At 42.7% G+C, this 16,818-nt stretch overlaps 1 protein-coding gene across 7 annotated transcripts in view; it reads right to left on the reverse strand.

Annotated features, from left to right (window-relative positions):
• LINGO1 (leucine rich repeat and Ig domain containing 1) overlaps positions 1–16,818 on the reverse strand; it is a 275,425-nt gene that overhangs the window by 125,923 nt on the left and 132,684 nt on the right. For 2 of the 7 annotated variants that reach the window (XR_015745132.1, XM_087941642.1), the window contains exons 5-6: positions 7,857–8,019; positions 5,918–5,993 (exon numbers count right to left, since the gene is read on the reverse strand). The exons of 3 other annotated variants lie outside the window; for them this stretch is intronic. The gene's annotated coding sequence lies outside the window, so the exon portion shown is untranslated. Of the gene's footprint in view, positions 1–4,138; positions 4,232–5,678; positions 5,792–5,917; positions 5,994–7,856; positions 8,020–16,818 lie in introns of those variants that run through there. 2 more of the 7 variants (XR_015745131.1, XM_087941646.1) reach the window with 2 other exon arrangements.

The raw sequence follows: 16,818 nt of genomic DNA on the forward strand, positions 1-16,818 counted from the left end.
TAGAAACTCCATTTTCTAGTTGCCCGAGATGGTGTTTTGTTCTTGCGATGACTTACAGTTCTTTTGGGATTTTAAAAATCATTTTTTGTGGGGGTGGGTGGGTGGGGGATGTTTACAAAAATATCCACCTACATTAACAAAATCTTGCAGGTCTGAAAGTACAAACCTCCACCATCTCTTTTACGGATTTTAAGAAGCTAGAGAGGGTTCCTTCTGAGTCTGTTCCACTATCCTTTATGCAGCTGTGGGCTCTGCCCTCTGTTATCTGACTGTTCTCTAAATCTACATTAACAAAATCTTGCAGGTCTGAGGGTACAAACCTCCACCATCTCTTTTACAGCTTAAGAAGCTAAGGAGGATTCCTTCTGAGTCTCTACCCATTATTCAGCTCTGTGCCTTTTTTTAATCTGATAGTTCCCTAGGTAGCATTTCTTGGCCCTATCTTTCAAGGTCGTTCACATAGTATTTCTTGGGGGTGATTTGGGTGATCTCAGCCCAGCCTTCCTTGAAGGTGTCTTTTTGTGAGGGCGGGGGAATATGTACACCGTCTTTGCTCCTGAATAAAAGGTGAGACATAAATGAAATATACGCATAGGAGGGTCAACACATGCAATAAAAGAAGGACTTACACCTGGGCTGCCTCTTGGCTTTGTTGACCTGTTCTCTACTATGTTCTCCTGGGTGTGAGTTTGTGTGTCTTTCCAAGTTTGAAAAGTGCCAATTTCATGGTGGGTGAGTTTGTGTAAGGCATCTGCACCAGTGCTACAACAGTGAAGCCCTTGATCTTGCAGGCTCCAGTGCTCAACAACGACACCAGTCAACAAGGACTTCTGGGTATAATGTTAATTATATCCAAATTGTACTGGAAGAGCAGCTAATAGGGTATCGACTCACTCATTTCCCATGCAACCAATCCAGGAAAGAGAAAGAAGAAACGGCATGAAGGAAGGATTAAAAATGCTCTAAAACCACAATGAGAATGGCACCAAAACTCAAACTATCATGACTCTGACCCAGCTTTAGAGAACAGAGGATCACAAATGCAAGAGACTCAACTGTCAACTAGCAATCTGTCTTTTGGCTCAGCAAAATGAACCCAGCTGGCTTCAAAGGTGTAGAGCTACTGAAACATCTTAGCAGCATACATACAATTCTGGCACCATCTGATGGATAATCTTGCTAGGATCATCTTTTGCAGGCTTGTTGCTTGCATCCATGGCACAGTTTCCAGACCAAAATGTAAAAATCATCCCAGGAGGGTTGGATCCTAGCAGGGTAGACAGCTCCAGAATCAGAGAGACGGGGGAGCCCAAGAGGTGAGAAGGCTTGCTAACAAGTTTTGAAACCCTGATGGGTTACCATGGCAAATTGGTTTTTCTGGCACAGTTTCGCAGCAAAGCAGGCTGTGTCCCTTTCAAAACAGGAATGGGCCCGCTTGGCATCCACTCCTGCCCTTTCCTCTTTGCACAATTAATCATCTCTGTGAATGATGATTATTAATAGTTGGAAAATTCTCCATTCTTAATGGCAGTCTGTGACTTTTCTAAACTCGGAAACGCCCGGAAAATCTTCGCTCTTGTTCAGAGATGGAGGTCCTAAAATGTCATCTCATGGGATGGATCCAATTAACTTAGAGTAGAACCATTCCGTTCAACTGGATTTAAGTTGTGGCCCACTAACTAGCTCTACCCTAGAAAGCAAAACATAACATATGCAAACATAACATATGAGTTGGACAACTGAGCTTCAATTTTTTCTTTACTTTTTTTTTCTCCAATCTAATAGTGCAGGGGCTTAAATATGGGTGTCCTTCAAATCCACCCATGCAGGACTGAGTTGAAGTCCACACTTTCTAAAGTTGTTAAGGTTGAGAAAAACCGGGCTAGGGTAATTTCCCCTCCCAACAAAGGAAGCTGTTATGGGGACAGTATCAGGTCCAAAGAATCAAGAACGACATATGGAATTACTTCTAAGTCGGTCCTCTATTGTTGCTTGCCTATAGACAGAATCTTGCCAGACTAAAGCAACTAGCTGCATAAGTATACGCTGTGAACTGCTAGGGAGAATCCACCTTTGTCCTTGTCTTGCCTGCCAGACATTCTAGCCTCTGCTTCCTCTTTTGCCCTTGGAGAAGCAACCCCTGCCTCTTGGAATGCCAAACCCATTCCTCCATAGAAGAATTAGCTTTCCAACACGCCCTGTTCTTGATCCACTAAATCACTATTTTCTTACCTCTGAGAAGATAAGATTCAAGTGCAGTGATTCACTTAACTTCTGTGGCAAGGAAAGTTGTACAATGAGACACAACTCACTTCACCAATGTCTCACCTAGCCACAAAAAAAATCGGGCTCAATTGTGGTCGTAAGTCAAGGGCTATCCATCCCACCCAATTTTGCAGCATAACACAATACATCATGCCATTTCCTGCTGGCAGATAGTGGTTCCCCCTTTGCACTTTTTCTTCTTAGAATGCTTACTCTGTAAAAAGCATAAGAATCCATGTTTCTTAGTCCAATAAATCATTATGAAGTAACCACATTCAGTTCTCTTTTGCTCACCCTTATTTGCGACCCAATTAAGCATTCGCTCTCATGCATCTCTCTCCCACTGCCAATTCTGGCTTTAGTCATTCTAAATACTGTCTCAGTGTCTTTCAAGTCCTCCATCATATTGTCAAGACCTACCGCTGGGGCGGACGCCATAGGCTAAGATAATCAACAAATGTCACCTCCCGGGGACCAGCTGCACTAAGCAGCTGGAGTCCTTCCAGTACCATAGATGGTGTCAAGGTTTTAAGATGGTGCCTTTGACACCTGGATCCTTCACAAAGGATCCTGGGCATCAGAGAGCAGGACCGACTCCATAGTGATGGAAGGCAAGAGACAAAGTTGAATTGGCTTTGCCTTTTGGCATAAGGAATAAGCTGGGAACTATTGCTACTTGTGTACCATGGCTCCAAAATTATGCTTCAGGCTAATTGTTATTATAATTATTAGTGCATGGCATTGTTAAAGGTAGCTAGAAGATCACAATGTTAATGCAGAGGAGCAGTTTGGTTTGTCAAGGTACCAGCCCTGTTATAGGAAATCCTTGCGTGCTTCCCAAGGTGCTCCATAGGAGGGCGAGCTGACTTGCACCTTGGGTGACACTGCAGGAAGTGCAGTGTCACCCAAGGCCACCTCCCTTCATGGAGCTGCTTTGCAAACAACCGGGAAGGTTCAGAGCCATCAGGAATCTGACTGCCTGTACAGAGCACCATTTAATCTACCTATTTGCATAGGACATGCCTCCAACTGTTAGGTGGACAGAAGCTGAGGGTGTGACACGAGCTCATCTTGCCACGCAGTGCTTGGGCTCGAACCACTGGAGCTGAGATCCTCTCCAGAACCATTAAGCCACTGAGCCAGACCTCAGGCTAATGGTTGTCGTGAGTAGTCAACTGGTAGAATCTTACATTTTCATGACTCTTAACAGAGTATGAATGGAGAGATCCCTTTCCTAAAAACCAAGGAGCCGATGCCATTCCAAATTAAACATCAGCAGTTCAAAGGTGATGCCTGTTTCTTTCCTGGAGAAATTTAACACAATTTCCCTTCTTGTAATAACATTTCCCCAGAACTTGCTTCATTAGGCATGAATGTCTTTGACCTTTTCAGTGTTCTGCGATTGGATTGGCTGGCTGGCCAGCTTCAAGACCACTCAGCAGCTAATTACCCTGTGGGGACTGAGGGAAAGTGGACAGCCAATCAAAATATAGAATATTGAAAAGGTCAGCCTGGGCGATATGGCAGCATAATTCATTCAGTTTTGAAGACATTGGGAAATTATATTTCCAGTGGTAGCTATTATTTTCTTGGCCAGATGAGGAAAAATAAAAACTCAGCATAAAGTTTCTATCTGAAATGATTTGCATATAAAGGATAATTTCTCACAGCTCTACTGGAGAAAATGTCAGCGGTGTAGAACAGGGGTACTACACGCTTACTACATATCATAGAGTGCTAAAATACTCCACCCTTTGGATGGGAAAGGAAATTGTGTTGGTCTGTTGTTGTGCCAAAGACAGCCACATTCTGTCCTCTCGTCTCGTCATGCTCGATCTGCTCTCCAGAATCTGCAACCTCCTGGGCTTCTCACCTTTCAGTTGGAAGACCACAAGTGAAGGATGGCACAGAGCCAGGTTTCAAATGAGGATGTAAAAACAGACTGAATCTGCAGAAGACTGAAGAGATGATTCACTGGAAGGAAAATCACAAAGAGAAGGGCAGATAAACTCTACCCAAGGAATCTGTAGTAGACAGGAAAACGAGATCAGGAAACAAAAATCTCTTTTCAAAGGGAAACCGGGTTCACACCAGGATGCATAAATTGAAAGACTCTGTTTGTAGGAGGGAAATGAAAGCCAACATCACAAAAAGGCACCGGCAGGAGTTTACAAACCCATGGCCAGCTTCCCGGGAGGTTCAACTTGGTTTGATGACACACACCCTCCCCAGAAACACATCTTTAATTAAATAGTTCCATTTTTTTGGAAAGAAATAATAGTTTTATAGACTGGAAATGGAGAGCAAGAAAGTTTTTGGTAGCAAGAGATAACTGTCTATAGAGATTCTCAGATTTTTCAAAAGGCAATTGGACTTTCTTTTTATTTTGAAGAAGTTTTGCTTTTCATCCAATAAGTTTGTTCAGTCCTGACTGAAATCAGTTGCCATTTGAAAAAGCACCTTTGGGACAAGAAATGGTAACATTTCTGGAAACTCAATGGTTTCACTTCAAGGCGTTTGTTCTTGGACCACAATGAAAGATGGATGACCTGCATTGTTTTCTATTGATATTATGTATTGACATTGATGGGTCTTTAGGGCAGAATAGGAAAACCCTTAAAATAGTGGTCCATCCAAAGAAGAGCTGCTGATGTATTGGGTTGAGTTAGCCCAGCATTGTTCATCCATCATAATATCTCAAGAAGATAGCATTGTGATTGACACAATTTCTAACTGCTCAGGTTAGTTTTCAATATATCTCTATCTCAGTAATTTGCCTTCTACTGTAAGACATTGATCAAACTCTGGATTACTTTGGTTGTTCCCATCTATGCCTTTTCCAAGACTTTGAATTTTAGGGTATCAAATCCCAATCATCCTCAAACCCCCACTCCTTTACCCTTAAACTATCTACTATTGACCTTACCCCATTCCCAAGAGGTCTGTAAGGGGCGTGCATAAGTGCACAATCGTGCCTACCGTCCATATCCTATTGTCCCCATTTATTCCTACCTATTTCCTGTATTCATACTCATGTCTATTCTTATACCTATTATCTTGTAAGCGACTGACAAATCAGATAAATAAATAAATAAAAATAAAATAAATCACCGTTCAGGAATCAAGTCAAAATATCTCAGACAGATGACCACTCACCTCTACATGAATAGACCAAAGAATGAACAGCATCAGGTGTCTTAAGGTCTTTGAATCCACTGTCAAACTTCTTAACTGGTAAGAAACTTTCTTTCTAACATTCCACTGACATCTCTGCCTTCCTGGCCTAAAATAACTAAATTATTTATTTAGTATCCTGCACCCTCAAATGAGGGTGAACAGGTCTTCATTTTTTTTTTTTAACGACATGACCTCCGTTGAGATGTTTCAAAACTGCTATCCAATCTCGCCTTAGTCATCTTTTCTCAAAATATATCCAGCTCTTTTCGTCTCTCCTCATAGGAAATGGTTGCTCGACTCCTTATCATTCTTGGTGCCTTTCTCTGAAGTGATCCAATTATTCCAAAGCCTTAAAGTGCAATGCAAAGAATCGAGGAAGTAATTGAAGGGAATTCTGACCTGCACAGCAGGAAGTGGAACGATTTTTTCCCCATGACTTTAAAATTGTACATTCTTTGCGATAACATCACTATACCTTTTTGGAGCTAATTATGTTTCCACCAGTTTCAGCTGGAGATCCATATGTCACATTTGCTTTGTTGAATGCTTTTCTGAAGTTAAGATATATTATGATTACAGCCTTCCCACAATCTATTAAGGATATTGTCACATATATATAGAGAGAGAGGCATACGTATATGCACATACACACTATGAAAGAAACAGGTATAATTTCATCTTTTTTCCAAATTAAATCTTGAAAATTTGACAGGTTCTCCTAAAAATGAAGAAAGCGGTACTCTACAACATCAAGGATATTTTTGTGAATCAATCAGAGCTTATGCCTGCCAAATGATAATTGTTTTATGGGGACCCGATAAAGTGGTCATGTTCCAATTTTTACCCACTTCCCCAATTCTTGAGTTTAAGAGTCCGGTCAACTTTTAATTTCGGTCCTGCCTTTATTGTGTCATGCCAGGGTAACAACAGTCTGCTATATTAGAATTAAATGGACATCAGATTGTGGACATTTCCCTGTGGTTGCACGTGTTTATCATTCCTAACTGAAAGGGAAATAAACTAATTTAAAAGGATGAGAGTGTCATTGTGCAGCAGAGCTGGTTATAACAGTATTCAATTAATTCGGTATTGATCCGAGTGAAATTAAATCTGGGGAGGGAAAGTTGTAAAAGCCCCACTAACAAAGTGCAAAGAAAGATGGGCACAAAAGAGGAAATTTGACTGGCAATTCCTTCATTTAAATTTTGGCTCTGTTCTTGACTTGCTTGGGTTGATTTTACAATGACGGTAAGAATAACAATAACAGTAAAACACCACTCTTTTTTTTAAAAAAAAAAGTCATGTTGATTTAACCTCTGGCACAGAGCTCCATGCAAAATTGTTAATTGATACATCTGGGAATTGACATCCTCACATTCTAAAGTCACCAAGGTTGAACATTCTGCTTAAAGGAGACTTTGTGGTGCAAGATGGTGGAATCGCACAAAACACAAACTCGGGGCAAGCACCATGGCTGATGACCAGAATGAGATCCCTTCCAGCCTTATGATTCTATGGTTGTAGGACAGCATGATTCCAAGACTTCGAACTGTGCCAAGGAATTTTCTTAGCAAGGTCTTTGGAAGTGGTTTGCTCTTATCTTCTTCTTCCAAGGGATGAAAGAGAAGGACTGGCTCAAGATCAACCAGTTGGCTTCATGCCTAAGGCAAGACTAGAATTCATCATCACCTGGTGACTGACTCAAAATTACCCAGCTAGCTTTCATGCCTAAGGTGAGATTATCAGATCACCATCACTGGGAATTGGCCCAAAGTCACTCAGCTGGCTTTCATGCCTAGGGCAGAACTAGAATTCACCATTTCCTGGTGATTGGCCCAAAGTCACCCAGCCAGCTTTCATGTCTAGGGTGTCAGTGTTCCGAAGAACGCCCTAATTAATTCATGAACCTTGAGCCAAGTTTCAAAAGAAATCCAATTATTTGTTAGGAACAATATGCCGGCACTTTTCCCAAGTGCAGTCAGCTCTGCCCCACGTAATTTACTGCCCACCTATGACCCTGTTTTCCCCCTCTTCCCAGGGTGTGTCATAAATCACATTCTCCAACGGAGTACTTTCATGGGCTGTAGAAAACAAACCTCTCCGGCTTGCTCTAGTAACCTGGGGGACAATCTGGAGAAAGGTATGCATGGAATGTGTTTCTGGTCATAGCAACCGAGCTTCTCCATCAGTTCTCCCCTCTCCTGCCTATGGCAACTCAAGAGCAGGCCAAGACTGCTTTACCAGTTGACATAGGGCAGGACTAGAATTCACCATCTCCTGGTGATGGGCCCAAAGTCACCCAGCCAGCTTTCATGCCCAAGGCAGGCCTAGAACTCACCATCTCCCAATATCTAGCTTGATGCCTTCACAACAACACCCAACTGATTAAATTAACCTATCAGACAACTACTGACCAGTAAACATCATATCTGAAGTTTCAACCATGAGCTACTTTGCTTTCCTTGCATGGAACTACCCCCTGCTGAACATCCTCCTTTGAACAATACATAAAGGACTCGCTTGCAGTTCGCAGAAGGGATGATCGAAATGCAACTCACTTCTTTGTCACAATGCAATCTGTAGAATCAAAGCAAAATGGTACGGTTCAGAGATGCCCCGCTAGTCAGAGAGACCTTTCACCCATGCGCGGGTCGGCACCAAAAAGCTGCACCCACTTCTGTTTCTATAAACTTCTGATTTCAAGGCCAAAAAAGGAAAGGGGAAAAAAAAAGAAAGAAAGGAACGGAGCCATCTGTCATTGAAATCATTCTGTTCTTTCACTTAGAATCACGAACAACCATACAAAAGATCCAAGAGAAATAGCTATATCAAACATTGGCTAGAGAAATGTGCTTTCCTCTCCTTTTGGGTAGGCGAGAAAGGCGCTGTTTGCCTGGCTTTGCAAAGTAACAGAGAGAGTATTTGCACCCAAATCCTGCATCTATTCATCACATGAGAGAGATGGATTATTAGGTAGAATTGGTTTGTCCCTGCTTTTTTTATTTTTTGCCTCTTTTAACATGCTAGTTAATATTTGTATGGAGGGGCCACAATGGCTCAGCAATTAAAGAGGCTGAGCTTGTCGGTTAGAAAGCTGGCAGCCCGGGTTTGAGACCTTGAGTGCTGTGGGATGGGGTCAGTTCCCATTTCTTGCCCCAGCTCCTGACCCCCTAGAAGTTCAAAAGCAGGCAAATGCGAGTACATCAATAGGTACCACTTCGGTAGGAAGGTAATAGTGTTCTGTGCACCACAGTGTACAACCCTGCTGGCCACGTGGCCATGGAAGTGTCTTTGGACAATGCTGTCTCCCTTGGCCAAAGAAACAGAGATCAGCGCTGCCCTCTAGAGCTGGACATAACCGGACAGAGGAAAAATCATAGTCAGGTGATGATGAAATGCTGCAAACCACCATAAATGTGAGCTGGTTGCCAAGAATTACCCTGAGGTAAAATGGGTGGCCTGTAAATTTTATAAATAAATAAAATAAGGGCCAGAAGTGTGTCTTAAATAATTTGAAGTTGTAACCAATTGCTAAGCAATTGGTCATTAAATGAGGACTCTCTGTATTTCGATTTCCCCTGTACCCGAGAGAAGAGTCCTGGAGGGTCTATTGCTTCATTTAATTCACAATTTTATCTCCTTGCAAGCACCACATCTTGGATCTGGTCCGTTGCCTCTGATCAGGGAGGTGTCCCGTGTTTGGAATGGAAAGAAATGACTGCATCATTTCGAACAGGATCTCCAGAAACTGAAGGACGAGACTGACGTATGAAGAAAAAGGTCTACGACAACTCACCATGGCCAACTCGCTGCGGGACAGGAGTTACACTAACATCAAAGAAATGGTGGCATAAAACCATTAAAAGAAGGAGACAAAAGGAGGGTCTGAATGAAATGCAGAATGAAAACAATTTCTGATTTATTCCGAATAATATAAATCAAAGTGTTAAATTGTCCTGAGGCAAGTTGGCCGCGGCGGCTTGTCCCATTCTGCAAAGAAAAGACCTGCCACAAAAGTTGAGGAAACAGGGATGCAAAGGAACATCCTCCAATTTTAGGCCCCCCCTCCCCCCACCCTATTTTTGGGGTGCAAATTTCAAAGTCCACAGACGGGAGACGGTGAGAAGAGATGTTAAGCAGCGTTTGCCCTTCTTGTTGGAAGTCCACCTCCTGCCGCGACTGTTTTGACAGCCCCAATTCAGTGGCTTGTATGATATCTCTGCCTTGTTAAAGGTAATTACGGTTCTCCCTGTATAATGAGATGGTTTTTAAAGGCCATTCAAAAGAAATTTTCCATAATGAGGTTAAGGGTTTTATGGTGTTATACATCACGGGAGCTGGTAATTGGTCGGATCCGGGAAGGCGCATCCTGATGGGGAAAATGAACCCACCCCCGTGAATCAGCCAGTAACTGGCCAGGCTTCCCATGATGACCTTTGGACTTCCCTTCCTTGAGGGGAACAAAAGGAAAATGGAGCCATAATGGGAAAACAGGAAAAAAGCCACGGAAAGTTAGAGTTTTTCAAGGGCCTCGAACAATTCTCGGCAGCGGAAGTCTTTATGCGATAGATGCCAGTTCTATCTGATGCTGCGTTTGGTTCTTTGAAACACATTCCTCCAAAAGGTACAAATTTATGACTATTACTTTAACATTTCAACGGGCACCAAAAGGTGCCCCTTCAGAGGTGGGATTCAGCCGGTTTGCACCGGTTCTAAAGAACCGGTAGTGGAAATTTTGAGTAGTTTGGAGAACCGGCCAATCCCGCCTCTGACTGGCCCCGCCAACCTATCTCTTCTCCACCTCCTGAGTCCCAGCTGATTGGTTGGGTCTCCTTTGGTTGCCCTGCGCCGGAGAATGGAGCTGGAAAGCAGGTTAGTGGGCTGTGGGGAGAGAATGGGGATTATGCGGTATCCTTCCCAAGCCACGTCCACCGAACCAGTAATACATTTTTTGGAATCCTACCACTGTGTCCTTTGCAATGCTGAGCTTGCTGTCTGGTTTACAGGGACTCCTCAATTTACAACTATTCGTTTAGTGACTGTTTGAAATTACAACTGCACTGAAAAAAAAAAAAGCTGCTGACCCCCCCCACCACCACCAGTCCTTGCAATTAATTCTCTGGGTGTCTCCAGATTTGCTAGCAGGAAATGTGGTGAAGGGGCCAAGTTTTATTTCTAGAGACACCCACAACTCGGCAGTGATTACCTGGGACAGATGTTAGGAGAGGAGGAGGAGGAAGAGGAGGAGGAAGAGGAGGAGAAGGAGAAGGAGAAGGAGGAAAAGGAGGAGGAGGGGGAAGAGGAAGAGGAGGAAGAGGAGGAGGAAGAGGAGGAGGGGGAAGAGGAAGAGGAGGAGGAAGAGGAGGAGGAGGAAAAGGAGGAGGAAGAGGAGGAGAAGGAGAAGGAGGAAAAGGAGGAGGAGGGGGAAGAGGAGGAGGAAGAAGAGGAGGAGGAAGAGGAAAAGGAGGAGGAAGAGGAGGAGGAGGAAGAGGAGGAGGAAAAGGAGGAAAAGGAGGAGGAGGAGGAGGAAGAGGAAGAGGAAGAGGAAGAGAAGATCCCAAAAGGGAGATGCAAAAAGCCTCAAAACTTTCTTCAAAATGTTATAATTGAATTGTTCGATCTTTCACCCGGAGATGACAAGAAGCATCTCAGCTGTCAACTCTTGCGGGATCTACCCGGCCTTCTTAAACCTGCTCTTTCCTGCACTGGTAAAAGGGTTCCTGATTGATCTTGGGAAACGGAGAGAGGGGATTTTTGTTCCTCTACTCTGGGATGTGCCCTTTGGCTCCGCTAATTCAATCACCTGCCAAACAGTCCCAGCATTAACTTGTGGTTCTCCCCGGTTTAAAATTGGGAGCCTTCTAAATGCTTGCCATTAAAATTTCAATGAATGTGAAACAGGAGATGCAGCTGGAAGTAATTTTGCAGTCTCCCCCACCTCTTTAAATGCCGTATATTATACGCACCCGCTCGCCCGCCACTGATTGGCAGAAAGAGATGGGGGGAGGAAAAAAATGGGGGGGGGGAGGCTATTTCCTTTCAATGTCACCCATGTTTCTGCTCCAGGCGCACCATTGCCAGATCTCATTAGTCGCGAAAGAGAATTCTGTAAACGTTCCAGCCAGTTTCAAGCAGATGATGGATTCATGTGTGAGCTGCCTCTCTATTGGAACTTCTCCGCTGAGGCACTCAACATGGTTCACAGCTTTAAGCAGTGGCTTGCAATTTTAATAATGCTAATATAAAATGCTAATAATAGAGCATGATGATCAATATTCATGGAAATTGGCAGGGTATCAGAGGCTTTTAACAACCCCGTAATGTGACATTGAAGGAGGAGGGACGCTTCTGCAGCGCATTTCACCATGTGGCATATACCACAAAGGCGTAATTTGCCACATAGAGGTAGCCCTCAGCTCGCAACGGTTCATTTCGGGACTGTTCAAAGTTACAACTAAGGAAAAGTGAGTGGTGCCTGTTTTTCACACTTCTGACCATCATTGCCTCCCCATGTGATCAAAATTCAGATGTTTGGGAACTGACTCATACTTATGACGTGGGATGATCTTTTGTGATCTTCTGATAAGCAAAGCTCATGGGGAAGCCAGATGGACTTAACCACGTGTCACTAACTGAACCTGTGATGACCCAAAGGGGCGTGGCACAAAGGCAACACAGTCACATAAGTAAGAAAAGTCCCTTTAATACCTCCAACTTTGCCCCCAACTTTGCCTCCAGTTACCTTCGGCTGGAGAAAAAACTCTCCCAGGAACAGTTTTTAAGTGGAGAAAATTCAGTCCAAAAACAAAGTACATATAAACTGTAAATAAAAATCCACACAAACCACACTGCAGTAATTAACTTGACAGGGCAGGAGAAGGAATTGCAGACTTGAAAGGCCAGCAAAACACACACAGTTAGGAAGATATCAGGAACCCAGATAAGCCTTGACACTAACAGATAACTCACAATTTGTTTCCAACAAGTTGCCGTCCGCAAACTCCCAAACTGTGTTTCCAGCTGCAGCTAATGAAGGGAATCAGGGCCCTTTCCTCCCCCATAAGCCATGCAAGTCACCTTGCTCCCTTCTCCTTTCCTCCCTGCATGCCCTAGGATGAAGAGGGCGTGGGCCTGGGTCTTCCTCTGAATTCCCTCTCCCTTGTTCTACCTCTCCCCTGCTCTGCCCAGATGGACTTAAAGACAATCAAACATTCTGAACACCGCCAAACAATTCTGAGAAATCCAAGAAGGAAATAGTGAAATATAGATCTAGACCAAGGCAACATTGCTCTAAAATCATGTTAGAGGAATATACTAAGCCCTCATATGGTGTGAAGCTGCAGCAATCAATGATTGAAGAGGCTGAAAAGATAGAAAGAAAGGACCTTCTGATCATTTATGGTGGACCTGTCCAGTTCCACAGAGTTACTGAATTTCATAATGTGGCATAATTCATTCAGCAGACCCTGCACCAATGGGAAAAATGAGAAGAAGGAAGAAAGGAGGAAGAGCGAAGGAAGGAAGGAAGGAAGGAAAGAAGGAAGGAGGGAGGGAAGGAGTAAGGAAGGAGGAATTCTTTTTGCTTCATGAGTGATGGTGCCTTCAGAACAGGCCTGCAGCTGAAGAACTTAAGCTGTAAAGGCAGCTAAATTAACTCTGGCCTGAAAAGAAAGTGAATGCATGCAAAATATTTAGATTCAAACCCATGATAGCCATCACACACTCAGCCATTGTAAGTATCTTTTATGAGCACATTGAGACATTGCGTGAATGGTCACCATCACCATCTTTTAATGACTCCATAATCCCTTACAGGGTGGAGTCTGGGCAACTGAGCCATTGAGTGATGAAATCCATGCTCAACTCAGGTGCATTAGAATAAGAAAGGGGAGAGTATGGTGGTGTTGTGTTTCACTACCTGGTGTGTTCCTACAAGCCAAAGAACTCAAATACAGTGAGGATTTGCTCACACTTTTCTTTTAACACAATGTGGACAATCTCGCTTATAATTGCTTAAAAAGTCTAGTTCTAGCAGAAAACAGAACTTGCCTTTTTAAAAAAAGGTTAAGTACCTTAATTAAGAACTTTATTAGATGCTATTCCAGAAATGGCTCAGGGCAAGCCTCTAATTTTTAGATTTTAAAAAAAATCTTCTTGAAGCTGCCTAAGAAGGGAAAAATCTCATTCGAGCTGAATTCGACTTGTGGGAAACTCAGTCCATATTATTTTCTTGGCCAAAGTACAGCAAACCTTGTGTCAGGATTCCGGCAGTTACTCCAATTAAATCATGAACCTTGAGCCACACTCCCAAAACTAAAAAAGATTTATTTAAAGGTAACATTCTACGTCTGGCATGTACCTGGGTGTAGCCAACTCTGAGATACGTAATTCACTGTCACCCTTGATCCTGCTTCCCCTGCATTCCCGGGTGTATCATCCAACAAAACATGTCCTTTGCCAAGAGTCATCAATCATGCTCTCCAATTATATTTTTGTGCTGCAGAAGCTTCAGTCATCTAATCAGTCTTTGAAGAAAATATGAATGGAATGTACTTCCGATTCCACACTGCCGCCTGCTCTTTGAAACTCTGCCCACTTCTTTCTGTTGACAACTATAAAACATTTATACAAAATGTTTTATGAGTTGACACCTTGACTTAATGGCCACAGTTGAGATCAGAATTTCCATTGCGAAGCCAGAGGGCTGTTAAGTAAGGGGCACCCCTTTTATGACCTTCTTCTGCCAGGGTTGTTAAGTGAATCACAAGGTAGTTTAGTGAATCTGGCTTCCCCCATTGACTTTGCTGGTCAGAAGCTACCTGGGAAGATCCCAAACAGAAATCCCATGGGGATGCTACAATAGTAAGTGTGAGGGCTGGTCAGAAGTCACTTTTTTCAGTGCCATTGTAACTTCAAACAGTCACTAAATGAATGGTTATAAATCAAAAACTACCTCTGTGGTATGTATACATGCCTGCATTTATTTATTTGAGTTTAAGCTGGTCTTTCATTTCTACACCGTCTTCTTTCAGGATGGTTTATGACTCTCCAATCTATGATGCTGGGATCTTCTGGAAGACTCCCATCTAGGTAATAACCTGCAGTTATTATGCAGTTTAATGCTGCATAATTTCTGAATCCAAACAAGGTTGGCCAGATGCTTCCAAAAGAGACACACTACAACCCATCAGTAGTTGATCTAGGATTCTAAAGCTTTAGAAGATCATCTTTCCTTCACCGTGGTCTCCAGTTTGAAACCTCAAAGGAAGTGACCTTCTACAAAGCGAGGACTCTCAGTCCATCTGTTTCAGTATTCACACAGGGGATATCTCTTTGGGGCAACATGCTGTGATGTTTCCCATAGATGGTCTGCGGTCCTTTTGAATAGTGTTACTAGAGGCTGACGGGTCCTGAAAACCAGTTGCTCTAAATGTAGCTTTTCAGCTTCTTCCCATAAGCATGGAAGGGCTAGGCTACTCAACAACAAAAGAGAACATCTAAATGGCTTCTCAAATCTAGGAGAAGGAGCAGAGGGAGGAAAAATGTCCCAAATTATTCCTGTTAACTCAAGAGCTCCTCCCATGGAACAGTGACATGGGGAGGTTTCCATTAAAGAGTTTAATGGGACAATGTAGGTTAATAATATTACTCATCAGTCATGTTTTGGTCTTTTGTTAACCACAATTCCTCCTGCCCGTTTTCTTGATACCAAGGTCTGGGTACAGATATAATTGATAGAATCCCAAATGTTTATTTTCCCTGTGTATTTATTCCTTATGATGTATAATTACTATTATTAACACACATACAAAGAATGTAATTAGATCTTATCAAGAGATCTAACTGCCTACGATGAGCGAATTCTCCCCTCCTGTAGAATTTTTTTACATAAAAAAGTACTTAGCATTCATGAGAGCTAAGACCAAAAAAGGAAGAAAGAAAATATAAGAAAAGATCTGTTCTTTTTGGCAACATTTGCACAATGTAAGTGCTTGGGATCGTATTTCAACAATATCTGAACAGCCTGATCAACTTTCCTTACAAGTATGTGGGATTATTGCCTTGCTATGAAAACATTGATGATTGTAGGAGAAGAGAAGGCAGAAATAAGAGGGTGGCGTTAAGTCAGTCATCAGTTTAGAATTCTTACATTGTCACAAATGATCCAAGCCCAACTCCTTCTGAATTCCGTTGAATTCAGTACCAATTTAGTGTTGAATTTTAGTTGATCATATTCTTGTGTATAAGCTTGAATAGATTCTTCTGTGGTTCTGATTCTTTGCGTCTGGCATTGACCTACTAACAATCGATCACATGTTCCAGATTTGTTTTTCTTCCAGTGTTGCGAATCCAAGAATCCCACCCCTTTAAAGCCCCTTCAAGGGTATTGTCCTGAGGGGCAGCTGGCTGTCAAAAATCCCATTTCCAGAAGGAGGTAGGAAGCTGAGCTACATCCATTTACTTGGCCAAACCAAGGAAGTCCTTTTATCACCACTTATTTTGTAACAGAAGCTTCTAAAATAGATCAGACGAATATATCAATGTGTATTTTATTGCTCAGAGCTTCAGGAAGGCAGAGAGGATGCTAAGATGCCAAAGAAGCTAATGAGGATTGTTTTGAAAAGAGAAGAGCTGCCAGGTAGACTGACACTTCGGTGAGTTGGGTTGCCCTCCTTTGCGTGGTGTACACCCACAACCGCCACCTCGCTGAACAAAAGGCCGCTCAAGGGATCAGGAAATGGGACATTGTCAGCCCAAGGCAAGAGTTGCAAACATCACAGTCGGGAAGGGATGGGTTGTTTTCATTCCTGGGTTTTGCTCTAAGTTCAGTTTTAGCTGGGACCAATTCTGGAATACAGAGGTTAGCTTCAGTGGTGGGATTCTACCAGTTTATTTGTTTTTTTGTTTATTTATTTAATTTATATTGCTGCCTATTCGTCCATGGCGACTCGAGGCAGCTTACACAATGTAAAATCATATTTTTTTTTAAAAAAAAATAATATTATTAAATAAAAATAAAAAAAACAATAAAAACTTAAAAAAAATCAAATAAATGAATAAAGTACAACAGAACAAAATCTGGAATAAATAAATAAATAAATTAATAAATTTCCCTACCGGTTTGGCGATTGCACACTTCATGCATATGTCCGTGCGCACCTAACATGGGACCGCAGCTTTTCAAACACCAGCTGAGGTTAAGCCACGACAATCAGCCGAGAGGATAGAGAACCAAAAAGCGCAGAGGTGAGTGGGAGAGCCAATCCCTGTGCTTTTCTTTCTTTCTTTCCCCTCTCAGCTGATCGTCAGAGCTTTTTTTTTTTTGCTACCGGTTTGACTGAACCAGGCTGAACCAGTAGCATTTCACCACCGGTT

This window comes from Pseudonaja textilis, chromosome 13, assembly GCF_049901715.1.
Source record: "Pseudonaja textilis isolate UNSWEBS1 chromosome 13, rPseTex1.2, whole genome shotgun sequence".
Classification (NCBI taxonomy): domain Eukaryota; kingdom Metazoa; phylum Chordata; class Lepidosauria; order Squamata; family Elapidae; genus Pseudonaja; species Pseudonaja textilis.